Raw genomic sequence first — 13,017 nt, forward strand, 5'->3', positions numbered from 1 at the left:
GACTCGGAGGCAGGCCGCCCCTCGAGAATCGATCGCGCAGCTTCCCGGCCAGCTCCTGATTCTCTCCGTAATAACCTACTAGGCGGGATAATGGGACAATGCGCCTGTCTGTAAATACGATTCACTCCGTCAGACCGGCGAGGCGCCTTCTGGCTTCGTTAATTTTCCCCCATCGCCTATGATCCTCGCTTCCGGCAATCGCCTCGGGATGTTTATATCTTTCAAATACTCAAGCTGTATGCCCGTGTATTTTTTTTAATGGATCTCAACGCCTTATCTATCCCTCGTAATTCTCGACTGAGCCGTGATTTACTGCAGCCTAAACATTCGAGCCTTGTACGAGATAGCTGTAGAAAAACGAACGAGATCTCTCTCTCGCTCTCTCTCTTTTTTTCTCTCTACTTCAACTTTGTTATTCTGTTAAAGATTTGTAATTATTTTCAATTTCATAATTTTGTAATTAGTGTGTTGCTGTTGGTCTTGGGGAGCATAGGTCCCAGGATCGAATAAACAATTTCTCTCTCTCTTTCTCTCTCTCTCTGTCTCTCTCGCTGCAAGCGGTTTTCAAACTCTGCATCTTATACCGCCTGAGGCCGCAAAAACACGGTCTTTTTCAGGGGTTAAACCACTCCCTGAAATAAGCAATCGCCAGCGGCGTTAATTGCCTGTCTAATACATGGTGCGTATATTTGCGAAAACGCGAGGTTTTCTTCCTCTCCGCATTTCATGTTATACCATAATAACGTATATAAGAAAGGTGTCGAAATTGTAGAATTACATATCTGCAGATTAGAGTCAAATGAATGTAGTGTGTATGTATATGTATACATGTATAATTATTATACATCTTGAAAATAGCAAATGAACCTGTCACGCCACGCGTCTTTGTTCGAGGTTATACGTCATCAGAAAAGAATTGCCTCAGAATGGTATGTACGTATTTTTTAGCGTCAGGTGGTTCTGCGATCGGCGGTAACTAATCTGTTGACTGAGAAATATTGCACGTCGCGAGATAAGATTATGTATTGTCAGTGGAGGCTGAATATCGAGGCAGAAGCCTGTCAGTCACAGATCCGCGCGACGTTAGCCGAGTAATATTCATATCGAATTTGATATCGAGAAGCCCGGCACGAGGGGGAGGCAGGGGGAGAATTTTTCAGGAACGAAAGCGGCTTCATCTCCCCCGTAACTTACTTCGTATCGCTGATTCATATTTGATGCGCATTTGTTTTGAGTCGGATCGAAATTGAATCCCTTTGTTTTGAAAGTTGGGCCAGACTCCTCGAACCACGCCGCCGAGCTGCATTTCGATTCTCATCAGTTATTTATGGGTTTCATTACTTTTCCGCCAATTCCGGCGTTCTTCTTCCCCGCGGCGGGTGGCGGACGTGACACTTATCAAAAGTAAATTAGAAGCCGAGACGAACGGGGCGAGTCGAACTCAGACGATCCCCAACCAATTACAAGTGAATTATGATTCTTTCGATTCAGCCCACCGAGCTTATTACAAGGTGAGAGCTCTCCTTGCGATTTCTCACGCCTTTCGACCCGCAGTAATTTTTCTATTGTCGAAATATTAATCGGAATTTGAAAAATCCGGAGATGGGTTAGCCGCAGACAATGCGAAGAAATTGGGGTTCGACGAACCGATCTCATCCCCCTTTCAGATCAATGGAGAAGAGAATGGCGAAAGCGGTACACGCAACAACGGCGCGTAACCCGAACGAGCGAAAAAACGCTTCCCCAAGAAGAGGCAAAAATTGAAAACGGAAAGGGTGAGGCTTTGATTTTTGTCGCGCCCTTGCAGCTCGACTGTCCGTCAATTATCTCGGCTTCTTCCACAATTGCGGATAGAACGTCGCGCCGTTGGATCGGAGATATTCGATTCCCATATCCCTGCAGGAACCCTTCGCAGATCGTTCGGCGCTATGCTAAGTTCGATCTTCCATTCCGAATTGAATAGAATCACACTCTATTATTCCCCGGTTTGAATAGCCGGCGTTCCTTCTGTGTCCTCGTGATCGAGCGAGTGATTCCGATATCGCTTCCTTATCTCACTCGAGTTAAACTCGGTGACGATTGTCCGAATGAGGGATGTTACTGCCCGGACGATGCATGGCGGGCACCGCGTCATCACGGCGGCCAAAGAGGGAGGAATAAAAAGAGAGAGAGAGAGAGAGAGAGAGAGAGAAAGAAGGTGGGCAAATGGAGTCCGCGAAATAACCCGGGGATGCCGGCTCGATTCGCTATTTCCATTCGGCCAACGGAGAACGACCTGGATCGCTATCGCGTAAGTGGCTCTCCAGCTTCAAAGTTTAAAGTAAACTTTATCTCGCAGACGCTTCTGGCTCTCGCGGGAAAGAATGAACCAGGGCCGCGATCGTCAGACCGAAACGGTCAGTCTTTTGTTGCTCTTGTTTACTGCAGGGGCGTGCGATCGCAAACGGTTGATTGGATTTCCTCTCCTTATACTAGGAGTAGTTCGATCAGCCGCCTCTAGTAAGAAGTATAACGATCCTCCTTCCACGCGCTTCGCCGCTGAGAGATAAGCCTCGAGATCTACGATCGATCTCCTTGCCCGAAGTTTTTATCAAACTCGACACCTGAGCATTTGTGAAACACGCGAGGTAAGGTGTTGGCTTTTGAAATATCAACGGCGCACATCTCGTTTCAAAAATAGACACATTCCCGCTCAGATTTACTCTTGATATCGTTACAATGTCCCGCGATAATCGAAGATACGATGAGGCTAATCAGCAACTTCCCTGGAGGGCTGGGGTGAAAAAATGTATAACCGAGGCAGACAATCTCTAACTAATTACAACGGTGTGCAACATAGATTATGGCGTGTTAGCCTGCGCTCAAAAACATCTGTTCCCCTTCCAAGGTTGCGGCCCGGGGGCCCCGCTGACTAAGGGGTGAACGACGAGCGGCAGGGGTTGTCTTTGAGTTTTAAGCGGTGACGAAGACGGGCGGAAACCGAGGGGCGAAAGGAACGATTCGGGATGAGCAGCACTGCTCGGGACAAATAACTCCGGGCTACGAGATGATGAAAATGAAATTTAAACAACGGCGAAAGGAGGGCAGAATGAAATCCATGAATCTTCGCGAAGGTAGCCTCATACAATTGTACAGAAGACGGTGACGCGACGATGCAATTAAGTTGGGCCCACGATTCGAAATTTTGGAATCGCGGCTAGATGGCGAACGGAAGCGCGATTTCAATGCTAATGCAGATGCGAGATAAAATTAATTTAACGGTTCGGGCGATTCGCCTGCGGCTGTGTACTCCGGCTTGGATTACAATAGAGAGTGCGCATTGGTGCAGTGCCAGCAGCGGGTCCGAGTTGCCCGCGAAGCTGCCGTTCGAACGAAAACATAATTAGATTGAATTGTTAATGCACTAATATTTGTACGCTGTCCTCCGATATAGCTGCAGTGCAATATCAACCGCACCCGCGGTTTTGATACCGCATAACGAAGGCACCGCGTCGCCACACAACGGCCTGCAGTCAACGGAATTACGATCCACGCGCCAGCTGGAAACGCACACTCGAATATATCCGCCCTTCGATACGTCGAGTGCAACGCGATATTGTTTACAGTTTCAATATTTTTTATTCCTTGCTTGCCACCGTATTGGTCCCGCAGCACGCCTCGCTGATTTTGGGATGAACTAGAACCGCGCTCGAGCCTTGTGAATATCCAAACCAGATGGTTTCCACGCGCTAATCGATTGGGGGCGGATTTTCTTGCAATTAAAAATTAAGTACCCGAGGTACGCCTCCCGGATTTTTTTTTTACTCTGTGACGTATGGTAGTGCATAAAAAGAAATTGAGAAATCTATTTTCGTCACGAGCTAATTTAATCGTTCAAGAGGTTAAAACCACCCATAAAATTTACAATCCTAGAAATCGAGGGATGCAACCCCTGTGGGTGAAAACACTACCCATATAACTATCGCTATCGAAGAGGCAGAATGTCTAACTGCTTTCATCGAAAAAATCCTCTTTATTATCTAGAAATCGTAAAAAAAAATCAATTTATCAGTCGGCCATCCCTGTTGTAGGTGGTTATCACTCTTTGAACGGCTGAATCGATACGCAGGTAAAAAAAATTCAAGTCCAATGTTTTTTGATAAGAAAAAATCGGCGCGGGACACCTCGGGTAAAAATTTGTCACTGGATATTCGGTTGCGTTTTGGTTGAACGATTCTACGACTTGGCGTGACGCTTTGTAGCCAAATTTGGGGCAGAACTGACGCGTGAAACCACGCAGCTTGCAACAGACATCAAACACCCTCTGTCCTTTGATCAAACCCTGTCATTTTGCGATGGCTCTTACAGCCTACACGCACGCACATATACACGCACGATTTTCACCGCCCACCATATCTGCAAGGCTGCCAATCGCCTCTGTGCACGCATTGCCGCGATTCGTAGGGAATGAAACCGCCGTTTCATCGTCATAATGATAATTGGCGCAACATCGCTGCGCTGCGAGAAACAGTGGGAGGAGGAAGAACCGAGTTGGAGAAAGCGTGAAGCCCTTTTGCGTAACAATTATTATTCTCTGCGGCTAATCGAGTTCTTGACCTCGAATGACAGGGCTTTGATTATCCTCAAGGGAAAAACCACACGCACACTAGCGCAAATGCGGTTCGACGAACGCCTCGACACTAGACGCGTCTACGTTTAAAAAAAAAAAATAACAAACATGAGCTATATATTCACTAGAAAAAGGCAAAATAGGGAAAATCTAGTCAACTGTCTCTATCTCGTTCACAATTAAAGGCTCCACCCGTCACCGCAGAATGCTCGGTGAAGCGTCTTGTTCTCTTTTTCAGGTTACGCGGTACAAAATTTTTTCTCCTCACGAAATACGGAAAGAAAAATCGATAAAAAAGAAATCTGTCGACACGTGTCTAGTGGTAGGGAGATTCCGTGAAGATCGTTTGGTTTCCTGGGACCGAATTGACATTAGTACAGGGTATTGAATAACACGTTTTTTATTGCCGTTCGAGCGAAGGGTTTCCCGGTTTCTTGTTAGACACATTCAAGGGCGAAACTAGCCGGGACATTCAGATACATACATATATATCATCGATTTACGGGACACGAGACAACCGTCAAGCGATTCCTTATCTCATACCGTCTACTGGTATTTTCGTCTTGTGGGAGGAGTCACACCATGCGCAGCCGGCTCAAGAGATTAAATAACTTCTTTCCCCGATAAGTGACGAAACAACGTAAGGAGCGAAGGAAAAGGAAAAAACAAAGAATGCGATAGGAGCGCGTACGTCCAGCTGTCAAGAGATCGAGAAACCGATGATCTCCTCGGTGATAAACGATCAACCGCAAACCGATTTTCCTCATCCTAAACCGCACGGCCCGAGTGCTGATCAGCGATCAGAATAGATTGAGCCAAACTCGACTCCGTGTCCTGCATGAATAATTTTTTTAATGATCCTAAATCACGCCTTTCAGTCTGATTAGCCGCAATCACCGAGGGGGCGTGCTTTTCAGTTTATCCTGATAATTGGTCCGAATGGGTAAGCATACATGTAAACACACACACAGACACACATGCATATATATGTATATATACATATACACTGATATATAATATTATTACGAGAATGTTGGAGAGCCAAGATTCCATACATCGGCACACAGCGATTGTGGCATGAAGGTGTGATTGTTCTCTTCGCGCACCTTCGTCAATCCAATCGGTTACCAATCACTTGTAAATATACCCTTCATCCATTTACATGCAACGCTCTGCGGCTCGAATGACGCTATGCATTGTACAGCGTCGCGTGTTGGTTTGTGTGGGTGCATTATGTTTTCCTCATTTCTCGACGGGCGGAAGCGTTAATTGGACTTATTACAGTTAGCGTAAATTTTGAAAGCATATTTTGTGTGGACAGCCGTAGGATTACTCCAGAATTCGAATGGGATCCTGTAAAGTCGATTTTCAGTTATTTATTTATTTATTTATATTTCTCAAGTTGCTTCTAGTCGTAGCCATTCTTGGTAGTCACGGATCTTAGGATATCTATGGTTATTTTACTATTTATTTTTCCTTATTTATGGCCATTGTACTGTCTAGTATGTTTGACAAATTTACAATTTTTCTATGGAATTCATACCGAATGACGAATTTAATCAGCCCGCAAGTAACATCGTGAGATGTTTTCGTCAACTGTTCGAGCAGTCAGATGCCGGCGAATTCTGAGACGCTTTTAAACATTTTTTGGGATTTTGTCAAATATTAAAAACATTAGAAAAATCTTGGATCGAGTTTGTAAAATATTGCCGGAAAATGTGTGAATATTTTCAGGAAAAGGAGTAGATTAGATTAATTCGAGAGTGATTTATCCTTTGGAAAATGAAAAAATCGGTAATTGGGAGCGATCGAGCGATCGGTTACCCTGTCGGTGTTGCATAATAATAATAATAATAATAATAAAAATCCGCCTAATGATAATTGATGAACCTTGAAGCGGGGTCGAAGCGTGCAGAGTGGGTGAATTGGATCGGGGAAGAGAGATCAGCAAACGGAATTCACGGTTGGCCGGACCGTTTGAACAAAGTCTGAAAAGACACAGGCGCCTCGACACATGCGCGGGGTTAAGTAAGTGAGCTTCCCTGTTCTCCGCGGCCTCCTCGCCCCCCTTACACTCGTCCCTAATGGGGATCCGTCCGCAAGAGCACTCCAGGGCGTGTAATTGCTAGGATCCGCGCCCCCGCCTCGCGAGTCTAGCACCAATGCGGAGTGTGTTGTACTCGTATACGCGGTTATGCGGGAGGCCCCGAGGTTCCTGGATGCGATGCAAGGTACTCCGGTGTGCGGATTCCGCCCTATTCACCCCCGTTTCAGGGGTTAAACGCGGCGCGGCACGCGGATGCTCTTTTGCCGAACCCCCCGCTGACAGATGGCACCCTTCGCGAGAGTTTTTGTTTCAAGATCGACCTCACAATTCGCGCATTACCGGACAAACGGCTCGTCGTGGCAATCGAGAGTCCGAGTGGGACGCAGCACGTGCCCACATGTCCAAACACCCCTCGGTTTCTCGATATATGCCTTCGACGACACACGGACAGGGCAGAACCGCGATCCCTGAGCGAAACGAGGCGCGGGGCCAATCGTTGAAACAATTCGATAATGGTCGAACGAGCTCTCGAGGAGGGGGCGTGACGACCGTTTCAATTGGGGTAGGTAGGAAGGTATACTATCGAGCACGCCGGATTTCATTCTACTCTCTTTCAATCGTAATCGTTGCCGATTGTTAATCATTTATTATACCCATACCGCATATGCTCACCATGAAGCTGCTGTTTGTTTTATGCCGTTTACACCCCGCCTTCGGAAGGCCTTAGAATATCCACCTCCCGACGAGTGCTACCTTCATTTCGCATTTGCTTAACAATTCTTTGGTATCGTAAACAGCCAAACATTTTCAACGCGATCGATTTCAAACTTTCATTCATATTTTCATGACTTTTCTTAACTTTTCCCAAGTTGATAATAGTACTTAAGCTCTGGCCGAGGTTATCCGCATTATCGCCGGATGTAGCCAAAAGAAAACAACTCAACACACCTCGTTTGCTTCACAATCTCTGAAAATAGATTGTGCAGCATGACATAATTTCAGCAGCACAAAAATCGGATGATTTCGGATTTGATTTGTTCGTTCACCTGATCCTGTATTTTAACAAAATGACCCCAAAGCTTCTCATTCCTTCATTCCAATCTTGATCGAGTCTAAAAAACAATGTGGACATAAAATTTTAAACGGGAGTTCGAGGCCGCGACTCGACGTCTTATTCTAAGCAGCGCTGCAGCGAGACGGATCGCAATAAAAAAGTTGAAAAAGGCATTAACGATGCACGTGACATATAGTTATCGTCAGATTATGACAGGAGCGAGGCGATTCGACGATGAAGCCGGCGGCGGCGGCGTGTATCGACAGTGACCCCCTCGATCCGGCTCGCAGAATCCCCTCTAATGGATTTCACTCATTTTTCTCCCTCGACATCCCGACGTCCCGACTTCCCATCGCTAACGCCAACACCCTCCTCGCAGCAAGGAGACCCGGAGACCCGAGTCCTCGATCCTCGATCCTCGATCCGCGATCCTCGGTCTTCGGGAGGCGCGTCTGATGCCGGGAGGCTGCAGCTACCCGGTTAGGTTCATTCGATTTGGATTCAAGAGAGGCAGCCGACCGCCTCCCGCAAAGGAAAACTCCGGAAGTCAATGATCGAGGGTGAAGCAAAGCGACGCTTGCAGCCTCGAACCCTGCAGTACCTAAGTCCGATGCTAATCTCGGGGACGCGCCACGTTAGATTCAATCCTAACCGAATTCAGACACGGTACGACACACCTTCGACTTCCTATGGCTTTATGCGGCGATCGCACAACCCTCGAACATTACCGCAGGACGGGGTTGTAATTGAGCCTCAATCAGGAATGGCGGTTAATCGGTTTCCTCTGTTTTATCGATGCGCAAATGACGTACGCTTAGAGACACGCGACCAACGGACAGAATGTATGTACACGAGGAACTCTCGTATTCGGAAACCTGAGAAGCCCAGCCTCACGGTGGCGGAGAGAGAGGGATGGAAGTTCGATTAGATGAAAGAAGAATCACGACCCACAAGAAAAATTTCAATCTAATCCTGAAAAAATCCTTCGCATTGGTCATATACGTGAGTCTTTTTAGTTGACCACGATTAGTTCACGTAGAATTTTAGGATCCTTCTGTCGTATAATCCTAAGGCAAGATTGGCGACAATGATTATAAGTAATCGAACGATCAGCGATCAAGTGATGTTGATCTTGAAAGAATATCACACCTGCGGGTGTAACAAAGAGAACTCAAAGAAACTCGTTAGCTCTTCCTTTTGTACAGTGAATAGTTGCGAAGTGATTGCAGACCAGTCAAAGCTGTGATTGAGTTACATAATTATTAGTAAAGAAACTGATGAATAATTTGATAAGGGGGCGCTCGCAGTTTCTGCTTATAAACAATTTTTCGGCAACATAGAGGCGTAATCATGTTATAAGACATTGAGTCTCATAGATATATTGTGATTAAGAGATTAGAGTTACGTGTGTCCGATCCTGGGTGTCATATTGTGAGGATCGTGGTGAACCGTCGATACTGATTGCTGGGCGCAATTTCGGCGATAAGAGATAGCCAGCGAGTATTGACCGATGTTGCGATATCCGAGAGGGATTGAACGATCTGACCATCGAACGAGCGTCTCAGTGATCGACAGCGACGCGTTCGTACATCACCCCTTCATAGATTACCTATCTCCCTGCAGTCTGCTTGTCTCTCCTTATCGATACATCCCGAACATTTTTTAATTACGACCGCCGATTATAGCCTCGGCCAGCTCGATAGTAATGAAACACCTGGAATGCACGTCTAATTATTTATCTGTTGGCTGTACTTTTCTGTCTTCGCACAATTATATATATATAGACATATAAATATATAATACTATTGAAGCAAGGAATTTAATTTTTGCACCAATTTGAATAAAAAATTAAATGTTTTGTCCAATTAGGGTTTCATTTTTGAAGAGTCACTGCATGGAATATTTTCATTTTTTCGATAACGAGCGACGTGGCGCGAATTCTCATCGGTCAAAATTGAAACATCCGACAATCATTTCTATCAAGTACAATGAGCATTCGTGATTCATGAGCGCTTGAAGACATCAGCTCATGAACTGCTATCGCTTATATTGATTTAGGTGATACATCATGCGTTACCTTTGGGAATAACATTTCTTTGTATAATATTCGGCAATTTACGTAAGGCCTGCAAACTCGAATTGACCTTACGTATGACACTCACAGATTTTTGCATACTTTAGGGTATTTAACTTGTGACCGACATTTCTTTGTTTCAATTGACAGTGCAGCTAACTCAGCTCGTGATCCATGATAATATTGATATTAAATTTATGCATATGCATTAGGGTGTTAAAAAAAGAAAAATATAAATAAATTATAAAGTTCCATTTAGGTATAAAAATTCGCCTGTTAAAATTTTAGTTCTTAATATTAACATTAACAGGTTGCATGTCGCACTTTTCTATGTTCCATAAGAATTAACATTCAACCTAGAATATAACAACTTTTGAACGGGTGAATTTATCAGAAAATAATTGTGATTGGGTGTGAAATAACGATATTCGATAAAAAAAAAAAAGAAATCATTACTCGAGGCCAAAAGCTCCGGAAAAAAATATTGCTGTTGTACAAATTGACATTCAAAACATTGAAAACGATTTTCGTTTCAATCCAATAATCTCAATGCCGATAACAATCATACCTTCCCGACAAATTATTGTCAGTATTCGGTGAACTAATATCACGAGCGGATGCCGTAATGGAATACAACATATCCATGGCATGTTCGCTATTTAGCGATAAACCTTTATCGACGCCTACAATCAAAATTTGAAGATATCGCCTATAACGGGGCGATTTAATTAGTGGATCATCGAGACTTCCTGATTCAAGCACTTCTCTCTAATCTTATCTAGAAATTTAAGCCTATCTGATCAGCTGGTTGGCCGGGAATTGACTCACTTGATGATTTTAAGATACAGTTTGGTCCGATAAGTGATATCAACGTCAACCCCCTCGGGCCACTTCTACGTCTTCGCCTTATCTCGCTCTTCTATTCATACGCAGGTATACGGCGACGCCCCGTGTGGATATTTTTGTACTGTCACGTAGGCACGCCTCGTTGTCAATCGCCATAAGTATGAATTCTTTCCTCGACCATCCCTTCCGTGACTAAGGCCACCCCCACAAAGCAATCACAGCTGAGCTCGCTAAGCTTAAGCTCTCGTCATTGAAAACCACTCCAAGTATGGTCACATGCGTAATGATAAGAAATTGAAAATTAGGGAAGGAAACCTTTTTCCCAAATCTCTTCGATCAAAAATTCTCAACTGTCTTTACTTTCGAGCGGTAATGAAATGCAGACTAAACTGAGTAAAACTCTTTTGTTCGAAATTTTGCGCAACATTTTGCAAACAATATACGACGTAATATCTAGTAAACAGGACGAAGTTGGCTTGTTTCCTTATTTTGAAGACCCGTTAAAGGAAATGAGCGCATTCCACGGAAAATGTACACGGAAACTTGTTTTATTTTCGAATACGTACAAATTTTGACAAGTTGCCAAGAATTTTCGTAGAGACTTTTCGTAGTTTAAACACCTCTAATCTTGAATACCTTTCGGGGAATAATCTCATAAAATCGCTTCGTTTTCAAAAATATTAAAAGCATTATGCCGCATTTTTCTTCATTTAGAATTTCAGGGTTAATCAATTCGGCAAATTTTGAAATCTAATTTTTAAACACCCTTTTAAAATCGCGCGTTTGATCTTTCAAGCATGCATTTTGTCAAGTTTCAATGTATGAGACATCGCAAAGCTATGGTTAAAAATCTAAAAATAGTTGTTACTCTTTATCGCGTTCGATATCTTTTGACAATCAGTAACATTGTGAGCTCGAGGTTGTCGACGTTATGATGAATTTTTACAATTTTATTCCAACTCGAGACTCGCTGTTAATACTATATTTCAAGATTGTTTGAAAAATATTCTGACTATTGCAAAAACCTATAACCAGAGCCTAATTAGGTACCAATGGAGATTGTATCATTGAATTTCAGATTAGGATTCCGAAGGTGATTTGAAAATGATGATTAGTAATCAATTTGAGAAAATAATAATGCATTAGAAGTTGACTAATTGTAAGTATCAAGGCATAATGGACTTTTAATCGCAAACACTGCATCTAAATTGATTGAATCAGACTCACAATTAATCACTAAAATGTATATGTATGTATATAACATGATTAATACACGTATATGCATAGAACTAATTTCTCTTTTTCTTCTATTAGAGCATACATAAGGCATATCGAACCATATTCTCTGAAATTATGCTAAAAATGCTAAATAGACCGTTGCATTGATTGTCAGATGAAATATACCGAAGATTTTGTGAATATTTATTCAAATAGTTGTAAGTAAATACAATAATTTAATTCTCAGGCTTCAATGCTGTTACTCGACAAAAGTGAGCAGACATCATTCCAAATCAAACGATTTTGATTGTATCGAGTGGCTGAGAAATGGGTGAATATTGGTGTTGATCCACTCAAACCACTAATGATAAAATGCCTAGAGACTATTTAGCCTTCAGCAAAATACGTAAAAATTTTTTCAGCGACATCCAATTTCTTATACAGAAATTCAAATATTCTAAACTCTAGTGTATTTAAGAACAAAAATTGTCATCCAATTTTCAGTGGAAAGACTTCGCAAGCAGAATTGCATTCCGGCTGGGTATTTCAAGTTTGTAGAAATATTTGTTCAACACTGACACTCTCAAATCTGTACAATAAATTTTAAACACAAACGACATATCTAAATTTCTTCTACCTCTTTCAGATGGATTAAATAAACAAGAAAGTAAGAAATAAAGACAAGTTTTCTGTCTTGCTAATTGTAAACGAACGAACACATAACGCAAGCAAGTGTAATTCAGAAGGCTACCAATAATCAATCGACAGGTGTAAATGAAATGAAATATTCTTATGACTAGTGAAAGTGTGGAAATTGTCACAAATCCATATTTGAATCGAACAATACTCACGATTTGCGTCGAAGATCATCGTTTTATGCATATACGTCAGTGTCCTGGAGTAGTTGTCGTCTGTCTTTTACCGACAAAGAAAGCGTCTCGTTGTATCCGATATCAGATGAGCCCGCAGGTGAATACGAGAAGGAAGATTCGATTAGCGATCCATGCGGATGGAGCAGGTTTTTCCCGAGTCGAGAGACAAACTGCACGGAATCCGGCTCCTTCTGAGCGAGAAATATTGCGGGCTATCTATCTGTCCGGTGGGGAAATCGTATCGTATAGTATCATCGCGGACGATTATCATTCCTGTGATATTTGTATTGTGTTGGC

Source organism: Diprion similis, chromosome 2 (genome assembly GCF_021155765.1).
Source record: "Diprion similis isolate iyDipSimi1 chromosome 2, iyDipSimi1.1, whole genome shotgun sequence".
Taxonomy (NCBI): Eukaryota; Metazoa; Arthropoda; class Insecta; order Hymenoptera; family Diprionidae; genus Diprion; species Diprion similis.